The sequence below is a fragment of the Choristoneura fumiferana genome, chromosome Z (assembly GCF_025370935.1).
Source record: "Choristoneura fumiferana chromosome Z, NRCan_CFum_1, whole genome shotgun sequence".
NCBI lineage: Eukaryota > Metazoa > Arthropoda > Insecta > Lepidoptera > Tortricidae > Choristoneura > Choristoneura fumiferana.
The window spans coordinates 23719896-23741709 of record NC_133472.1 but is presented as its reverse complement, the minus strand read 5'-3'; the positions used below and the strand labels follow the sequence as shown (position 1 = coordinate 23741709).

Below are 21814 nucleotides of genomic sequence, written 5' to 3'. Positions count from 1 at the left end.
GTTAGGTTTAGAATGATGTATGAGTTTTGTATTAGGGATGTGACCTAGAAGTACAGGACAACAGTTGTTCCTAGCGCCCACAGCACACATTGCTTCACAGAAAGTTTGGTGACTCATTTGGTTCCGTCGGATTGGAGGCGAAGGCTGTGTGTATCATCTACGACCTCTAAAATGTTAGTAATTAGGCCTTTTAGGTGACATATTGCAGCACGAAATACCTCATATCTATCAGAAATCAGTCGGTCAGGGATAATTTTCAACGATTTTTTTAACTTTGTCTAATAATTCCTGCATCCTCCTCTATGATGACAACTGCCAAAGGGGTGTACTTATGTTACATACTTTACAGCCCAGCTTATTGGTCGATTACTTTTCATCCGACATCGACCGACCGACCGACTACTAGTCTCATCCAGAGTACAGTTCGTAATTAAGCATTAAGCCATCTTCGTAACGGTGTGGTTCTGTATGTCCTGTATGTCGTGAAGCAACAGGATTAGCAACGGATTTTACAATAACTCAAGCACGTGAAGACTCTTAATGACGCATAAGAGCAGAATTAAAGAAAGTTCAAGTTTAAATTGTTTAATTATTTAGTATTAGGGACCTGAAATTCAGAAATGAAATCAAAGTTATTTGCTCTTGTTAATAGCATGTAGGTTGTCTTTCGCTAATTATAAGAGTTAATAAACGTAAGTTTTTTTTCCTGGCAATCCTTCCGGTTGCTTTTATGTCAGATATACATATGTACAGGGGGCCTACCACGCTCTCTTAATACGATTCAGTTTAGGCTCTAAACTGAACTGCATCGCTATTTCGTACCACGACGTTACTTTTGCGATTCAGTTCAAGCACGGTTCAGCGACAGCGATACAGACATTTTCATTCACTCACTTCAAGCGGTTTTCGTACCATGACGCTTAACTTGAGTGGGTATGGGGGCTATCGCGTATGAATTCGCCGCTAGAGGCGCTAGTGTAGCGTGAGGTCTCCGAAATGTCAAATATCATAGTTTTTGGGTGAGCTACGCGGGTTTATTTATAATTAGAATTTTTTTGTGAATATTTTGCATTACCTGAAATTTATTACGGCAGTCTGTGTTTTGAGACAGTTTTGTCTTTCGGAAACTTTTGTCCTCCCTTTTTTTTCGAACAAAACGGGACTACGCAACGCTGTGGTTGCTCGATATTTTTAAGGTGTATTAAATATGATTTTAATCTAAACTTTGTTTTCACGCCCGTAATCACAGACTTTGAAAGCCACACTTAAAAACCTCACGCAACAGTGGCGCCATGTAGAAAGACGAAAAACGATAGCCCTCATTGAATCGCTTCAGTGTCAAATTTAGCGATTCAGTATGTTACTCATTCAGTCAATTATTTTGGACTTCTAAGTATTTTACTTGGAATATTTATTAAACTTCAACAACTTTTTAACTTTTATTCAAGTTTTATAACTTTTCATAGATACTCCTCACGACATTGTGCTTCTTAACTCTTCATTGATAAAACTAATTTTTCAGTGAGAAAAGAGACTCGTGGATTAGTGTCAGCGTAAACATTATTTGTAATCAGCACAACGGTTGCTAAGAACACGGAATGACATAGTGTTATGGTTTTCCAAAATAAAGAGGTTTTAGTATAGAATATTTGGTTTGCATATAGCGGCATCCCTTTCGCGACTTAGCGTTTCAGTTTCGGACCAGAGACAATATCGGTTTTTTATTCACTTGTAAACCATTGAGACTCAGCTCTGAGAAATAAACGTCGTGGTACCAATTTCGACGATTCAGTTTGGGTGCCTAAATTGAACTGCTCTGCGTTTGGATCGTTTATGAAAAGATCATGGTAGGCCCCCAGGCTATCAAAAATCAAACACGTTTTGTCATTGTATTGTGCACACAATATACCGCGAACAGGGTGCATGTGCAACCCGAGCCAATAGAAAGCTACCATTAGCGAGTCGTCAATTGCATTTAACATTGGCAAGCGTTAAGGTCTACGTCTACCAGTGACACATATACCGCGGGGCAGAGGCGGGGGCGCGGGGAGTCCGCAACTTTCACTCGCGCGCCGGAGATGTGCGCCCGCGCGGTGGATCTGCGGCAATGACCACGCGAACTGGCAACAAGGCGACATGTCAAGTGCACAAGAGTACACTTGCAATCTACTTGCACCAGAAGCTCAGCGTGATACAAGACGAATAGTAGTCTGGTACTCTAGTTATCCCATCATAATGTATGTTTCGTATCAACAATATTTTGTTTTCAAGAATCTTAACAAGCGGTTATGAATGAGGAGGTGATCCTCACTCGCTAACCGATATTGGTGTCATTAAGTAGATATTTAGTCTAGAAACCACCGTACAGGTAGGCTTTGGAGAAGAACAAAGAGTTCCGAGCAAAGTAAAAATATTTTCGGCGTGGAGAGTAAGACAGTCGGTGAAATTACTGGCACTTGAGGTATCCCATCTTAGGCCTCTAGGTTGGCAACGCATCTGCTATCCCCCTGGTATTGCAGGTGTCTATGGGCGGTGGTGATCTCTTACGATCAGGAGACCCACTTGCTCGTTTGCCATCCAGTCGAATAAAAAAAAAGTTACTACAAATACTAGGGTGAATATTTTCGTATCTCGTTTATGACGATGAAGTATTAGGATTTCTCTGCAAATCTCTTATTTATTTTTGAATAGGTACGTTGGTTGCGATCAGCTGATCCCACAAGCCGCGCCTGCGTCTGCGCCTGTGCTGCGCTTTCACCACGATGGCCAATGGCCGCTCGATCTATGTTATTGATTCTACTCGTAGCGACATCGCGTGCGCGGTTTATATGTAATGTATGTAGATTTATGACACCTAAAAAATTTTATTGGATATCAAAATATGACAACAATTAAAGTAAACTACAAATCAGGTAATGAAGAAGATGTTTTTCTTCTTAATTACCTATTGGCTATAAATTATTTCCATCTGAATGATAAGCATAACAGCTGTAAAAATTTAAATTTAAACCTTTTATTTGTCGTCAATTAAGAAAATGGTTCAACACTTTGCAAAAACCTTCCCTAACGATACTAGGAGCAATTCTGCTCTACAGGTTAACAAGAGTTATAGCCTATATACTCCCTTCTCAATAAAAAATGTAAACATTCCCAACTAAAATGGTTTTGACCCTTATAACCCTTTAAAAAAAAAACTATCGCGAAAGGACTAACTATTTCCTAATTTGATGGTCAGATTTATCAATTTACTGATTGTGTGTTCGATACTTAGATTTTTCATGTCTTTTGTGACAAAATGTAAGTAACTTTTATATTATGATTGTTTTTTATCAAAATATCGTAGTGAAATAGCTAACTGTCATAACTAATTGTCTAAATTTAACTAACTATCTAATATTAATTTAATTATATTTGTAACTAACTAAATAATTGTCGTTAATACTTTGAGCGAGACACCTAGCATTTAAATTCCAATCTTCTTCTTTATATTCTATTCAATTGCCCAACCACGTACTCTATCTTGTTTTTTAGGGTTCCGTAGTCAACTAGGAACCCTTATAGTTCCGCCATGTCTGTCCGTCTGTCCGTCTGTCAGCGGCTAAGCTCAGAGACCATTAGGACTAGAATGCCGTAATTTGGCATGAATATACATATCAGTCACCCTGTCGAAGTGGTAAAATAAAATAAAAATTTTGGGTCCCTTCCATAGACGTGAAGTGGGGATGATGTTTTTTCTCGACTAATCATATAGTGTGGGGTATCGTTGGATAGGTCTTTTAAAACCATTGGGAGATTGCATTAGTAGTTAAGAGTTTACTAGCAGCCTGAGGTATAAATATACCTAAACATGGAAGATTCCGTACACAATGCGAAATCCTTAGAAAAATATTACATAAGTACCTACTTGATTTTTTCGTAATATTTGCGGAACCCTATCTTGGGCATGTCCGACACGCTCTTGGGCGGTTTTTTTTACAGTAAGTATAAGAGTCTTGCTTACCCTAAGCCATATAAATTGTCAAAAATATTTTAAACGTTTTATAGGTTCCCACTCCCATATAGCAAAAGGGGGGAGGGGGGCGCGCAAAAAAAAACCTAACAATGGAATGAAAAGCCACCAAAGACAACTTTTTTTTTTCAAAACTTTGTACTTTTCTAATAATACTATATTATAGCCACACGTCAAAAAGTCAAAAATATTTTGTTATATTTCCCGATAAACATTCTTTGTATGTCTTTGTGAACAAACATCCGTAGTATGTATTATAATGAATGAGTTTGTGATTTATTTGCGATGTACTAGAAACGACTATATTTTTTTACGATTATCGTTGTATGTGAGCAGCGTGTGTACTGTTCGTATCGCAAACGGCGGAGCGCGGAGAAAGCTACTCATCTCGGCAGACCGGTCGCTCGAGCCGCCGGCTAGACCTAATTCCTAGACCTAGACCGACTCACTCCTATGACCTAAAACAAAATAGCTTCTCATTAAGCTCTTATTTAAAAAGAAAACAAATTTTCCATAAATTTTTCTTGATTACTTTGTAATTGTCAGAGAAGAGCAAACTCGTTGAAGTCTATTGAAAGAAATTGCGTTTTCCAACAAGTTACATTCCCGAATTTCAATTTACTTTTATAAGAAAGTTTCATATCTTTTGAAAATTATTTAACCAGCAAACAATTAAAAAAAAAACTTTTATAAAAAATAAATACCATACGTATTCAATACAGAATACCATTCAAATTTTTGGAAGTTAAGGGACACATGTTACGTCGAACAGTACAATACAGTTTTGTAACACATGCTGCCCAAAATACATGTAAGTAAAGGCTTTCCCATCGCGTGAGGCTTTCTCCGGCGTAAGATAAAGGGCTGCGACAGATGTACCACGAACCCTTCAATCAGTCAATATTTGAATTCAAATTTGGAACGGCAGGTAGAAAAAAAAGAACATCTGCATATACGGTGTGGGAACATTGCCGGGTATGCGACAGGCAGTCAGCAATTTGAGTAGATATTTATAGGTATTGTATTTACAAAACAGTTGACTATTTTAATATGAATCATATATGCTCATGCGAATTATACACCCTGGCCAGGCAAGTAGGTTAAAATTAAAATTACACACACAAAGATCAAAATTTGACTGCCTGTCTGTTTCTCAAAAAAATAAGCTACCGGGAGTCAAAAATAAATACTATCCCTTTGTCTGATATTATTGGATGTTTAATTATAAAGATATGTTCAACTTAATCTGATTAAGTACTCAATTTCCTGTTCCCATTTTATTTAGCCGTACTTAATTAAAGGCGTAAACGACTTCACTGTGAATTCATTGAAGAATTTGTATCTCGCAAAATGCCAAAGCGAAATTAATGTGGTGGTTTAATTATTGTGGTACCGTGGCAACAATGGTACGTCGGGACACCTGACAAAAGGTTCCATCTCTTAATGGGTTAGTGGGTTCAAGACGTGTCGAGTAACTCCCGCGCACATGATCTAACATCCGGCGCTTATTAAAACGATTTCCGGTTCGTTCCGGATTTAAGGGCGATATAAATAAGGGGTGATCACAATAGGCCGCGTCTAATGACGGTGTTCGAACGTTTAAGATCAATACAAAGGCGTTATCTAAACGAGCATAAACAAATTACAGAGTGGGATATCAGTGCGTGAAAAAAAATTGATTCTAATAACGTAATAACAATTGTAATACGGTATTTGACAACTTCTGATTTTGCCATATCTTAATATTATTTTGAAAATATAGATAAACAGATAGTGTTTAGCGAAGAGAAAATTTAAATCGGTTGAAAATTAGATTGATAGTGATTTTTTGAAAAATCTATATACCTGTCTTTTTCGCAAACGCTTTTCTCTATGCAGCAAGTATGGCGGTACTGGCGTGTGACGTCACATGCCAGTATGTCTTTCTCTGTCTAATCTTGAATTTCAAACCTTTATAACTTTGTAATTTGTAAACGTAGGTTAAAAATTGTTTTTCTATTCGATAACAGGCATTGTGTAGTTTTCATTTATAAAACATATACAAAATAGTCAAATACCGTATTAGTAAAGGTAAAATCATGTTCATAAAACAGCGATTACTTAATAGACTCAATTTTAAGCAGTTAATTTAAAAAGAAGTGATTAATCCAGTAGTTTGACCCTTCACGAAGAGGGCATAGGTTTAAATTCAAACCCAGTTATTAGTATATGTACCTACTCGCACCTTCTGTAATAAAATTCAATTGTGAAATTTATTTCATCTGTTGTGGACTTTAAAATACCCCAGGTACACACTTGTATGTAAGGCAATTTAAAAGTGTTAATCGTATGTAAAGTTCTCAAGCCGTAGTTTCCCTATTTCCCCTGAAAGGGGAAGTCTGAGCCCAGCAGGATTATATTTATACGTATAGCCTGGATAATAATGAGTATATAAATTTAATTCATAAAGGGGTCAGACCACTTGGAAGAACTATGGGATTCAAATTGTTTCTAGGCGGATGCCTAAGTTAGACTCAGTAAGTGCCACATTAAAAAAAAGATTAACATTATGTAATGACCGTAAATACCTATTACATGCCAAGTAACTTAACCTTTTCGATTATTAGCATCCTTGACTTTTATTCCTTACACTGTTCTATACAAACACAACGTCATTCGAACCTTTTTTCCGATTTCGGTAAAATCTATGTATTGGTTGACTACCAAAGGCAAGAAGGCTCCATGAAGACTTTGTGAGTGAAAAAGACAAAAGCATGTGCGAGTGAGATGCCGCACGGGCAATGTCCTGATTTGTCAATAAACTTGACCCACATTTCATTGAGAACGAGTTGGGCAGGAATCTTCGTAAAGCAGTGTTCATAATTATCTAATTTAGACGATTCATTTAAATAGATTTTGTTTTTTTTACGCGATAAATAAGTATACTATTATTTAGGCACTGCTGCTTAAAGCTAAGAGCTTAAATATAATTAGGTAATCTTACGTATCCTTAGATAGATAATAAAATAAATACTACTATAATGCATTGCACTGCTACTACTCGTTCTAGAATATTATTTTCCTAGATCTTTCTATTTCTCTATTTCCAAGAAATTACTCAATTGTCTAAACCTTTTAATAATTCAATCCAAATTTGAACACACAGAAAAATAAGAAAAGTACGACTAATTATAGTTGGGATAACTGTTTTAAACAGTTATTTTAAGAATCAGGGAAAAGCGGTGTCGGTCTAAATGATCAAGGAATGTGTAAGATGTTTAGTATGGGCACAGGCTTAGCGTGAGGTCCTCGTCCGGTGTAACGGTCCTGAGAGGGCAGCATTTCGGGCGTGCGCGGTGCCGTGCGCGCGCGCCTCTGTTGCTACGCCGACATTACTCTATCCTAAGTTAAAAGCCGTCCAAGTGTGTCAGACAACACGTAGAGTAGAGTTCCGTACTGACAAGCGACAAATATTCAATATTATATTTTGATTAAATAGGTAACTAGTTACTCATTAACTTGTAAAACGTAATCAGTTGCGATAGTCGTCCTTTTAAATTCGTTATTGATATACTTTCTGATTTTATTTAATTATGTCGAATCAGCTGTTTTGCCTGTAGTAGGGGTAGAATACACTTGACTTTAACAAAAATGTATGCTTTTAGCGTAATATTTTTTGCAAGCGAATCCTTAAATCAAAAAATGATCTTACCAAATCTATTATGTTTTTGAAAGAGCCATGTTATCTCACACTATGGGTTTAGACGAGTAAAAAATCTGCCCATATTACGTATAGGGGAGGTAACATTAAAAAAAAAACAAAAAAATATTTTGCTTCTTTTCTTCTGTGATTAATAAATAATAATATATCCATTAAAAATTACAGCCTTCAAAAAAGAAAAAGAAAGCAAAAGCATTTATTCGTGAAATTATTATACAAAATACTATAGGTATAGAATTAAACAAAAAAATACTTATCACGGTCACGAAATGGTCCCAAATCAGCATAATACCGACCGTGCGAACGGCGCTGCTCTTCTAGCACTAAGACTTTCTAAGGTAAGCCGCGGACGTAGGTACGGACCGACATGGCAAAACTATAATGCACGGGTCTCCACGAAAAAATCCTACGAAAACGTCAATATAGGTTACCACTCCCACCATGTAGACCTGCTCTTGCTAGACGATCGCCCGCCTATTCTCATTGTTGTATATACAACTATATCTGCAATCACTGCAACATAAAACGTCTTAAAGTTCCCATTGCGGTGGGACTTGTAAAACGGTGGTTAATCACACGGAACTACAGTGAAACGGAGGATATTATTGAAGTTATTAAGAAAAAATAAACCTCATCTATGCACACCTACATGAACACACACACTCTCTAAACATGCGAGCACACATATTTATTTGAATTTGTATTTATGGCTTATATTTAATACGTAACCACAACATTTTTTTATCATCATGAACATTTGTATCCTTTTGGTCTACTGGTAATATTAAAAACGAGGTTTAGTCTAAAAAATCATAAAATTATGTACAAAATATAATATTCAGCCAATATACAGGCTTAGCCTAGTTTGGCCTCTGACGGATTACTAAGTTGTATATACAGTTATCTCTTTTGGTGAAATAAATTATTTTGTATTTTTGTATAAGGTTCTTTGTTGAATTACGGAATCCTAAAAAGTTCTCTTTTCAGTATTACGCTTCAGTTATTATATTACATAATATAAACTTAAATACTACTACACGCTACTTGCACATAATAATATTAGTTGTTATTACAGAAATAATTATTTATTAACCACTACTAGCTGTTTATTAATTATTGACCAGATATAGTCTGAAACGCTGATCGTAACCGTATGGGCATAAAAGCTGTAAACGGTGTTTACACAGTATATTACACACACACACACACACACACACACACACACACAACTGCGCATTACACAGTGTACCTAATGCGTATTTTTCAACCGGAATTTAAAAATAATTAATAGGTTAGTCTTATTGACTACTTCACCGGGATCAAACAAAACTTAGCTGTAATCAGTTACCGCCCGCTAAATATAATCTTCCATTGAACGATGAGCTCAATGAACAAACTTGCTTGCCCAAGCACAACAATAATTGCGACCATAGACCCAGTTTCCAGTACTTACATTATAACTACAAAGTTTTGTCCCCTACTGCAGCGAATGCGCTAATGATATCGCATTTCATTTAATGCTCCACATTAAGGTGGTTGCTTTCCCGTAGTAAATAATCAAACCTGGTAAATGTTAAATTGCCAGTAATATTAGAACCTTTGTCCATCTATACACCAGTTTTTCATTCTAGGAAATGTAATCCTACTTGGCCTTCCTTTTCGGCATGAATTACGTTTGGACAAGTGTTTTTTGTAATGTCATTATTATTTTGGTATTGAAGGGTAACAATGATTTGAAATTCTACTTTATAAAATGTCTTGCACTTAGAAAACTCGAGTATAATATATATGTACAACATTTGTATTTTTCAACTACCAAAGATTTTTCTGCACTACTACCTGTGGAATGCTCTGTTGGTTTGAATGGATGCGCAGAAGCAGTGGTCTCTAAAAACAAATCATCTGAATATATTAAAGAACATTTGTAGGTAGGTAGACATTGTAATTCTTCAACGCCCCGGCTTCGCCCGCTGGCCATAGAGATAACCGTTAATTATTTATCTATATAAAGTTAGAGACGGTTCATACGAACTGTATACCATCACACAAGTATCTCGACGTAGCAAGTAAATGTTTTTGGCTTCGTGTTGCATCTCTCTAAGTAGTAAATATGTACCTTAATCTTCAGTGTAAGTAGTTTTAATTTGCGATTCGTTTACGTGCCAGTAACACAAGCGTTTTACATGATGATTGTATTATGTAAATGGCCGAGTCCCGAAGAGCGAACGGTTCCTTAGCACGTGGTGTGAGCAGGGCGGCGAACGGCCTTGTTGGCGGCGGAGCGTGCGCGCAGTTAGCTACGTCACGCGGGCCGCGGCTAACGGGACCCGCACGTGGTCGCAGCCCACTACATGATCATAATTATTAGCGGGGAGTTCGCCAACGTCCGCGTTTTGATAGAAAATATAAAAAGAGGATACTATTGACTTCCCATTAATTTATAAAGTTTATTGTTTATATGTAGTGTTTAAAAATATGGGACACGAATTTTAAATAAGTTTATAAGAAACTAATAGTTGCAGATGAGTAGAGATGTTCAGAATCCAAAATTTATTGACTTGTTTTCTTATAGTCATGTAAAGAGTTAATGACATACATATTATGAATATCGAAGTATTTTTCTCACAGTGTATCGAACAGAAATACGATTTCATTCGCATACCTATCCACTAGCAAAATGAACAGAAATCTCGCGCGCTAGAAGCAACAAGCGCTGCGCAGGCGCAGGCCGGGGAAAGGTCTCGCCCGTCACGTAGGCTGTACTTGACTTTGAATCGAGGTTTCGCGGACACGGCGGGCGGAGGCGCGGGGGACGCGTCTCAAAAAGTGAAACGTCCATAACAGTACCCGTGTGATTCACAGATTGGATCCCCAGGCTCATTGCAGCGAATTTGTGTGTAGTACCAATAATTATTCTCATTAAACATGCTATCTAGCTGGTTAATACTGTGTAAAAACACGATATTCTGTACAAACTGAAGATGATTGTTTAAAATTAACGATAATTAAGGGTTCATATATGGTGGGGGTACATAACAGGATGCAAGGATTCTCCCTATAAGGTTTTCTGACGCGCTTGTGTAAAACGCCAAATCTCCTCTTGGACTCCCCTATTATTAAATGGGTTTTAAAATTTCCCGTGAGATATGCGTGCCGTTTTACCCGGTTATTTGAAGACGGATTCGCGTGACTTTCTTCTCATGAATATCTCGTTTATAGCGTCACATGAAATGACCCAATGATCCGAGGCCAGCGGCAGCGTGATCAAACGGGATGCTCTTCAAATTTTAACCAAAATTAGGTCACGCGCAGAACCGGTCGCTGCGAAACCTGGTGTAAGAAGAGCCTTACTCAAGTTTAATATTTGCGTGTCTCAATTGCTTCCTAAGGTATAAATGTACCGTCGACGAACTGGAGTCATAGTGCTCAAACAAAAAAGTTTTTTGGAAAAGTTTTACTCGTATTTGTAAAAAATGTTTATACCTTTTAACACAGTTGAAGCTAATAAACTGCCCTCCTAAGCCAAAAGGCGCTATCAAAAAACAAAAACACTTTTGAGTTATTTATACTATGTGATGCGGAACGTCTTAAGCTACACAATAGTACCAATAACTCAAAAGTTTTTTTCAGATAGCGCATTTTGGTTTAAATAGGAGGGCAGTAAAATATTTTGAACTTTGGTCGGGGTGGTCGACTTAATTGTAAACATAATATCTGCACTGCAAATTAATACCTTTAATGGGGCGATAGGCGTTTGTTTTATTTCAATAAAATTTTCTATGTGAGTGTTTTCCCGGGACAGAATCGACCCAGTTTCGCCTTATCTCGGGGAAAACGCGTGTTTTCGAGTGTACATGTTTTAAAACCAAGTTTAATTTTATTACAGCCTTTAAAACGGTCATCTTCAGATTTGACAAATTTTATGACCATTCGTTTTACTGTCTTTAGCTGTAAAGCCTGAAATTGGAACAGATTTACTTTCACATTTATTAATAAAATGCAATTAGTAGTGTCTGACCTTTGCCAGGTTTTATTCCGTGGAAAGCACGTAATTTTGTATTTTTTTTTTAGTTTCATGACGAATAAGAGACAGAAATACCTGAATCTGTTTGATATAGCTAAATTTTAAATTATTTATGTTGCCTATATGAGTATCTAATATCAATCACATTTAAAAATTAAATAAAGATCAATTGCATATTGCATCAGGTTTAATCAAGCATGCAAGTACACTAAAATTACACTAGAAAACGTATTTTTCGATTTTTTTTGCTTACGGAATGAAAAAATAACAGTAAATAATGTCCTATTGGAAACGTATATACATACATGTAGAATGGGATGTAGCCGGTTTTCCAAAAAGCCGTTATTGGGGTCAGGTGGGTTCCGTTACCCGGGACAAACCTGTTCACCGCCACAGTTTTGGCAGGACTCTGTGACTTCAACAATAGGTAGATAGCTTCTTTTATATTGGAAATAAATAGGAATTCCTTTAGAATACGAGTGTTCCAGTTTATATTCGCTATATTAGAAAATGTGACGTACGTGCACACCTAATAAGAGAGATGTTATGAAGCTCCGTAATCTTAATCTTTGTTTTCCGTTCTTATCTGACAAATATTGGATAATCCGAAATCATTTCGTACCCGTACCATCCTAAATATTTAAGTATATATCGATAGCTGGTACAATATTTACTACTATACTATACTATAATCTGTCCCCAGATTCAGATTCGAAAATTCATATCCGCAATATCCATGCTAACTAAACATAATAAGAAGCAGATTAATTAAGTTAATTTACAGATAAATGACATGAGTACCTACAAATATTATTTTAGGGTACAATACACACTGTGACAGATCTTAGAACTCAACTTCCATTTACCAAAACATATATTAGATGTATATGTAAACTATTTATTGCACATGAAAAATAAAATAAATACAAATACACAGAAAGGAGATCAAAGGCGAGCTTATCCTTAAAAAGGGATGTTGAGATAATGATGTTGTGATGCAGCTAACCTAGTTAAGAGAAGACATTTTATTAAGACGAAGATATATAGGCAAACAGTTTAAATTACATGCATAAAGAGGAAAATAGAAATACTTAAAAAAAAGGAAAATAAACACCAAATTATATACATTAACTCCAACATAAAAACAAATAAAACATTTACAAAAGCGGACACAGTCTCGCCTCAAGTGTCAGTGTCAATGTCAAGCCACAATTTCTTTAACCTTTCCCTGAACGAGGCCACCGACGGAGATTCCCTTAGGGACTAGAGTAAATCGTCTCACAGCTTGACAGAATGGATAGTGAAAGATTTAGCATAAGAGCGTGCATTGTTAGGCGGGAAAGCAAGTGTAAGTTTGGAACTCGACCGCAAACGGTGACCGCTTCCAGCGGTCATGTAGCTTAATCTTTCAGAGAGGTAAGAAGTAAAAGCAGGGTTAAACAGGACATTATGAAGAAGGCAGATGGTCTCAATGTATCTGTGACGACGAACAGGTAGCTAATGAAGCTGTTCGCAGACCTTACTGTACTGCAGTACGTAGACCATAAATGTACCTGATAAAAACATTCAGCAGACGTTCTAGCCTGTTAAGCAGCTCGAGCTGCTTAACTGAGAGAGGATCCTTTCTCAGGTTAAAAAAAGCAATGTCACCATAATCGAAGAGAGGCTAGAATAGAGAACGAGCGAGTGTAAGTTTCGTTTGAAACAGAAAAAGTACTGCAGACATCTCAAGGAGTGAAGTGATGCAAAAAGCTTTCGACTAACCTCATTTATATGAGCAGTCCACGAAAGTTTGGTCCATGATAATACCCAAGTTTTTAACCGTAGTTGATAACGGGATCGTAGTTCCTCAAAATAACATTTTAGGTATTACCACTTCCGATAGTCCATCAATAAAATAAGAACTGCCAATAATTAGAGACGCAGGTCTTAGCAGCATTAACTTTTAGACCAAACTTTTAGCATAGATTTGCAGGTCACCAGCGTATAAATGGTAAGATGAGTGAAGAGAGTTGATAATACCATTAATAAAAATTGAAAAAATAATTAAATTATAGGATTTGATATTTTTTTATGCAAACACGTCAATAATTTTATAGCTCCTTCTGGTAATAATGAACATGATAAAACGGGGTTGCGTATTAGACGTATCGGGCTGTCCTCCAATTAGTTCAATTCAAATGGTGTCATCTGGCCGATGACGTTGTAAACACGTACCAACTGGCGATCTAACGGGATGGACTATACAACCTGAAAACAGAAATAATGAACTACCATCGCTCTATAGAGCTGTCATTTTGCGCTGATACCGTTAAACAGTTAAAAATTTGACGTCTTTAATTATTGCCCCGATTTGTGTGCTTATTCCCACGGTAGGCATACGGCTGTCTTCGATGTATCCACTTAGTTTCCTATTCTTTCCAATATTAAATATGTAAGTAGATATAAATCGGTTTTTAAAAAAACTACGGGAGAACAGAGATTCTAATTGGCGGTCAAGGACTTTAACTCCGATTATATTAAAATACGATTTTCCTTGTTAATTAATGCGATGTCAATGTGACGTTTACTGTGAAGTGGTTCCATAGTGGCTCACGTATTAAAGTCCTTGACCGTACATGTACCGGCAAAGTCTATTCAAACGCCAGACCTATATAATATAACTTTGGTTTCACTTATTTAGGAGAATCCATGTCCATACTAATATTATAAATGCGAAAGTGTGCGTCTTTGTATGTTTGTGTGTTTGTATGTTTGTCCGTCTTTCACGTCAAATCGTAGCGACTGATCGACGTGATTTTTGGCATATTGATAGTTTATGGGCCAGAAAGTGACATAGGCTACTTTTTATCCCGGAAAAATGCACAGTTCCTGAGGGAACACCACGCGATAACCGAACTCCACACGGGCGAAGCCGCGGGCATAAGCTAGTTTAATTATAAAGCTAGTAAAGTCAACTATGGTACTTTACGATTTACTGCTTCGAAATTAAATTCTTATCTTCGGCAATAAATAAGTGAAAACTGAAAAGTTAGATCCGTGCCTACGTTTAATTTTTTATTTTTAATTTTAATCGTTCCATATTATTTTCCGTCAAGACAAGCCTTACAAAATGCAGCAACAAAATCTACAAGCCGGAGTTTTGTGTTGGTTGCCAATATATAAAAAACTATCTTTTATCACGCACTATATAAGTTATCCTCGGGAACTAAGCATTTTTTCGGGATAAAAAGTAGCCTATAATATTAATATGGATGAGTCAAAATCAGTAGAGTAGTTAGGGTGTGCAAAAATTATCACCGTTTGTATGAAAGGCAGGTTTCGTTTATACCCACTACGTATTGCTCTTGAGACTGATTCATCATCGCCCAAACCGTTGGGCCTATACGACACGATACAGTTTATAAACACAAATGACATCACGCTAGGCGGACAAAATTTTGGTGATGGCCAAAAGAGTTTGTTGCAGTGACCGTTACAAGTTTTGTGATTCCTAAAGAATGAAGCATTGACGAGATAGCTAGAACTGTTATGTTAAATATAAGGTTAATAATTATCTCGTACCTAATTTAATCTCTTTCAGATATACAAACGTACCGTACAGTAGCACTTGCGTCGTTACCACATCAAATTCAATTAATCACTTTGGAATGTCAAATAAGCGTAGATTAAGTTTTTATTCATTTCAGTCCAAATTGTATTCAAGTGAAGCACAAAGTAGATTTTGCATCATAAAATGAGTGCATATATTATTATGTACCTACTTATAGGTCACTAAATTCAATGACAATCTGAATCTTATTCGAGTACGTAACTATTTTATTATTGGGTTGGTCGATTTTTTTATCTATCATATTTATTTATGTTAGATTAGTGAAATTTTGGATATAGTTTTTGTTTACTAGCTATAAAAGTGGTAGGTATAGTCTAAAATAAAACAAAAAACATTTTGTGTCATACTCAAGTAGTAATCGAGATACTAGTATCAAAGGAAACGTAAGAAAATTTACGTCTACCTGCGCAACAGTTCTATAATAATATTAATAATAATAATTTATTTCAGATTTCTCATATCCATAGATTGTTAGTTACACTTAGTTAGTTATAAGCACTTATAAGACTGTTAGTATGCAAAACAAAATTAAATTAAGTAAAAATTAAAACTAAATTACATTAATTGAAAATTAAAACAAAATTAAATTAAATAAAAATTAAAACAAAATAAAATACCTACATCAAAATAGTCATTATAAAATTTAATTAAATTAACCTATAAATGCTGCCCCTAGAGTCCATAATGTACAGAGTTCCAGTGCCTACTCATTGCGCAGGCCGGGTCAGCCCAGACGAGCTGTAGGAGACTGTTGGGACTGTCGCGCACCCGATACATCAGGGAGGCTGTCCTCTTGCGAAGTATCGCGCTAAAACTGTCAACCCTAGCCTCCGCGAGCATTCCTGAAGCACTACACCTATATGGTGTCCGACGAGTTCCAAATCCTGGAAGCAGGCCTATGCCCAGCACTTGAACATGTGTAGGCGGAAGATGAAAGTAAAAAAACTATTAAATAATTTACACAAAGGTAGCCTCGATGGCGCTGGAGCTAATCCGTATTTCAAAAAAACGGGGCTTTCCAAAATTTTAAAACAACTGATTGGCGATTGCTTTTTGACCTTTTTTTTGTTTGTAACAATAAAGTACTTTATCTTTAAATAATTACGAAAAAGAGTTTCTTCAGAGGCGAGGCCTAGTTTAGATCGATTTTTCTCCTAAAAAAATCCCAATAATGTATAGCTAATTTTATCGTATTCGTTTCCCATTATCGAGATCGCTCGTTTGATGGTACAGTATAATGTGAGCTAGCCGCAAACTATCCGCTAGAAGGTGGATAGTATCTGTGGCACCGTGGCCGAGCCGCCATGCTGCGCTCACAAAAAGATCCGCTGCGCTCGCGTCGCAGTGGGTCACTGTGCCGCGCGCGTTGATGTCTTTTCCACTGCTTTATTTAGACATCTTAAATCGCTGTTTTAATCCTCATTTTCCTTACTAAAATTATAGCACGAAAGTGAGTTTGATTGTGTGTTCCGCTTTCTTATCTTATTTATTACCATATAATTTTGCATATATCACATTAAAAGATCAGAATAAAATAGTAAAAGCATCCATCCACATTTTATCTTGAAAAAAAAAGTAGTCCTGAGGGCGCTCGATAAATTAATTCTTCGCTGGTGAAGTCGCTGGCAACAGCTAGTACAGTCAGTTACAAAAATATGTATACACGACCATAATGTTAAGTGCATAAAGTCGTGTACAAATGTTTTTGTAACTTTGGCCGTGTCGATTTCTTTGCACTTGACTCTAAGTACCATATACTGACTGAGTTGAGACCTGAGTTATTTGGTTTTATTCCATATAAAACACCCTAAATGAAGTGTACAATGCCGTGTATGTTAAGAAAATGTACCTAAGTACATACATCGGTGATTTTGACTATTGATGAACCGTTTTTTGTGTAGTGGTAAGTACATACCTGACTTCATTTTTGATGACAAATTTGTTTGGGCTATCCCGAAGTCAAACGTCAAAACAATACCATACGAATAAACAATTGTGAGAATATTTCGAATTCACATACAATTATGCATATCTAGAAATAATTCTCTGCCAATTCTTTACTGCAGTCAAAGTTTAGTAATGTGTACGTGGTAGTTCATTTACTATTTATCTTCGTTGTTTTGATGTTGGCCATAGGGACGCCTTATGTTTTTTTACCAAAGTGTTTATTTGTGTTTCCTACTCGTGAAAGATAAAAAAGCAGCCCAGTTCCCTGTCTCAATGGAATTTCCAAAAATTTCATCTACCTGCCAAATTTCAAATCTCTAGCTCCTGTGGCTTATGCTGTGCGTTGTTTGTCAGCCAGTCAATTCTTTAAAAAAAAAATCTAACCTGTGTAATGAATGTGTCACTGCTGTTATAAATAAATCATTTTCTTTCTTTCTTTCAATGGTAGTGCGCATGACATTGTTTTGTAGATAGGTAGGTATAGATGACAGGCGTATTTTAATATAAAAGTGATATTTGAAAATGGTTTTAATGATGACGTCAAAATTTTGTGTAGAGGCTACGCGAGCAAAAAATAATCTGGTTAAGTCACATCTCTCGGAAAACGCGTCGTTTTAGTTTTGCACAAACCCGTAGAATAATAAATAAATAAATAAATAAATAATAAGGTAACTTTAAAGTATTCATTTATCGGCTTTATATCGCATCCCTTCTAGAAAAGCACCTGCAGTCATGTGGACACAATCAACGAAGTAAGAACGGGACGTAAATAATAACAGTTCATGCTTAGGGTGTTTGACCTCTCTCGTCCGCGCCCGAACCAGTTGACTGAAGAAATAAGCCACAGCAGCGGTGGCTTTACCGACAGACACTTATGAACCAAAAAATAAATTATAAAACCATAGACCATGTAAATTCAATTTATATTCAGAAAAATCGCTTTTAATAACTAAATTAAAACAGGGGCTGTTTCACCATCTATTGATTAGTGTTAAATGGCGGTTAGGTGTGATGCTGTCTCTATTTGTTTTGTTCGAATAGACGGAGACGGCATCACATTTAACCGTCGGTTAACGCTAATCAATGGATGGTGAAACAGCCCCTAAAACTATAAATAAATACATACGGATGTCTTATGTCCCAAATAAAAATTGAAATAACTGTTTTAGTATGTAAAGCAGTCTTGCAAGCAAAATCTATTTAGTACTTACATAAAAGTTGTTCAGGTTTGACAGTTACATATTTTATATTCTGATACTAGTAAAATGAGCGTATCATTTTTTTAAACAAGTGGCTATAATAAAACTTTTTGAATACCTAGGAAAAGTTAGGCATTCCTGCCAACGAGAGATGGCACTTTATATTTAGTAAAACGTATTTATTTACACAAGATCAATATCGTGCACGCATTAGCATAAGACTATTAAATTAAGCTATGTTTTATTATTGCGGTCTTGAATAATATTGCTTGGCGACATTATGACGCTTTTATTGCGAATTAATTGTGTAATTTTATCCAGTTTTTATTTATTTAACGCTTCTGCACTATGGTAGTAATGAGCATAATTGCGAGTTGAAAATAGCACAGCTTTGTAATTACCATCACCCTTTTTAAGTAATTTCATATAATAGCTTTGATGTTTGACACTTTACAAGTAAATACTTAGTTTTGCACTGCGAACCATTATCAATTGACTTCAAATATGAAGAAGGTTTTCAGCTATACAATAATATAAACTGATGTTGATTTGTTAGTACGTAATAGTTGTACCAGTACGTACTATTTCTAACCAACGTATACATGTAACTTTGCTAATGAAAATGTGTAAAAATGTATTAATTCACATTATTATCAATTTGAAGCCGGTTTTTAACGGATTTTTTATGTTTATTAGACACTAAACTGAAAAATTATCCTTTTCCATCGTAGAAATTAGAACATTTTTAGTTCAGTAACTACCTAATTGACCATTAAAGACAAAACTATAATAACTGTCTACAAGGTGTGAATTGCAATAACTGAAAACCTGAGAGTAGTTTGCTCAGAATCGAGAGTAGAATGGATCACACTATGTTTTAAATTAGGTTGTGTTTGTATTTTAAAATCCTTTTTTTATTGCGCCCAGTCTAAAAGTTACGACTGCAACATGCGCCATTTAAATATTTTAGCGAGGTTGTGTACTATTTCGATAGTTTAATACTAGCTGTTTTGTTGTCAATGTATGATTTTCTTCTAAAAACGTCAAAGCGCAACTGACAAGTATAAATTATAGGTGTAGAGTTAGAAAGGAAGTAGAATTACTGACTATACAAAACATATGAATATCTTTTAAAATAATTATGGTATTCAACCTACCTAAACCTACCGTATACCGTAGGCGACAGACCTGCCACTATTGTACCGTTTTTGTCAAACTTAAAACCTAAAATTGCTAAAAGTGGCTCCGAAGCTGTAACGTTTCGTGTACTCTGCCTACCCCATTTGGGAATACAGGCGTGACGTTTGTGTGTGTGTGTGTGTGTGTGTGTGTGTGTGTGTGTGTGTGTGTGTGTGTGTGTGTGTGTGTGTGTGTGTGTGTGTGTGTGTGTGTGTGTGTGTGTGTGTGTGTGTGTGTGTGTGTGTGTGTGTGTGTGGTATTCAAAAATAATTGCAATCAACTGACTTAAACTGAAATAATATTTTTGGGGTGTCTGAGGTTTTCAGTTATTTAAATAACACCTTGTATAGTTGAAAAGAATTGATAATATAACTTTTTGAGTATTACAGTAATACACACAGTATTCACACATCATATTCCAAAACTGTCAAATTTCAGCAACAGAATGGCGAGAATATTACGAAGTATACAAAATATTGACGCACTCTTATTTAAGAACATAACATTACTTATTGACATGCCTGTTTACCTTTATGGCTTAATTTTATTATGTCATCACATCAGATTCGCCCTTGTCTACAACGCGGCAATCTTTGGTTTTTTAAATGTAACATACAAATTTTTAGACGTGTATAGATGTTTTTTTGGTATTTAGGAAAATATTATTTTCCTAGTAAGTATACATGAGTTTCGTAAGTAGGGTTGATTGTTAGTAAATATATAATTTTATTTAAACCCTTTTTATCAAGGCAAAAAAAGGCAAGGCACTCAAAAACTACATGACAAGACTCAGTGATTGCTGTTAATAAGTTAATCGACTCGGCATTAGAACATTGCCACCAGACAGACGTAACGAATACCCATTTATAGTGACGTCGCAAAGAAAACGTCAAGATAAGTCGGATTACAAAAGTTACAAAAATGGTATGTTCCGGAGTAGCCTCAAGGCCAGCCAGGCTCATTAGGTCGATCCCCCTCCCACGTGGGCGACGACCCCGGCCGAGACTGCGATAACTGTAAATGCGGTGTAAATAGTTCCTTCCCCAGGCAATCCCAGAAAAAAATATAGGCCGTTGACCGCGGGAATCGGACTACGCTACTTTTTAATTCGGAAGGATGTAAGAGTTATTCTATTTTAGGCATAGTGTGACCTTGGTGTGCCGTGGATGGACATAGATTACTTAAAAATGCCGGCAAATTTCTTGAGTGATGACCTTAAAAGCGCAAAAGCGATTTAACATGTCTTTAATAGATAGTAAGTTAGTAGAATGGCTGGTCGTACAGGATACAGCTTACGGTTTTAATATGTTTATATTTATTCATAACTACTTATGACTTATGACTGAAGTAGTAATGTAGTTATGGGCTGTTTGTTTCATACTATTTTTTTGTTCGTAACATGTAAATAATGAAGTGTAATCTATGTAATTATGATTACGATTTTGAACATTGCTCGTATAGCCTCAAATCTGTTCCGTCTACATTATTATTCAATACGATTATAGTAGGTAAGGTACACAATATATGAATACATCCAAATAAATATACAGTAGTATAAAAATCAATGAAAAGAACGTTTTATAGGTAGTAAATTATATTAGTATGAGGTTTTTACCTGTTTGAAAAAAAAAACGCTGAAAACAAAGATGACACAATCGGAATTCGGAACCAATCGAATCGGACCGGAATCTGTACGATATTTATGTGTTTTTCCGAACTGCGACTGTCTCATGTCTAGTACTCTGACGTACCGTCTTTCTTCTTCATGTTTCTAAACAAAGTGGACATAAGTTTCTTTATAATTATCATGTGGAATTTTGGATTTTCACTAGCATAGATCGCTTAAGGGTGAAGAGCTTTTAGCGAATTTAGTTATTGCATTCATTATAACCCCTTGCTGTATCATTACAAGTTACAATATCCCCTCTGTTCGTTATTTCGCGGTCGTGGTATCTATTATAACAACCGACTTATATCAAAAAATCAAGCCCTGCACTACGAAATGCAAAATTCGAACTTTGTATGTTGCCGTCCCGCTGACGCTTATATTGCTTAATACGAGAGTGAGAGTGACGACACGACACGAACTTCAAATTTCGTAGTAGCCCCCCTAAATTAGCTAGCAGTTAATTTGCAAAAAGAA

At 36.1% G+C, this 21814-nt stretch overlaps 1 protein-coding gene across 5 annotated transcripts in view; it reads left to right on the top strand.

Moving 5' to 3' along the window:
* Positions 1-21814, top strand: part of ich (zinc finger protein ichor) — a 39306-nt gene that overhangs the window by 2105 nt on the left and 15387 nt on the right. The window lies entirely within an intron of this gene.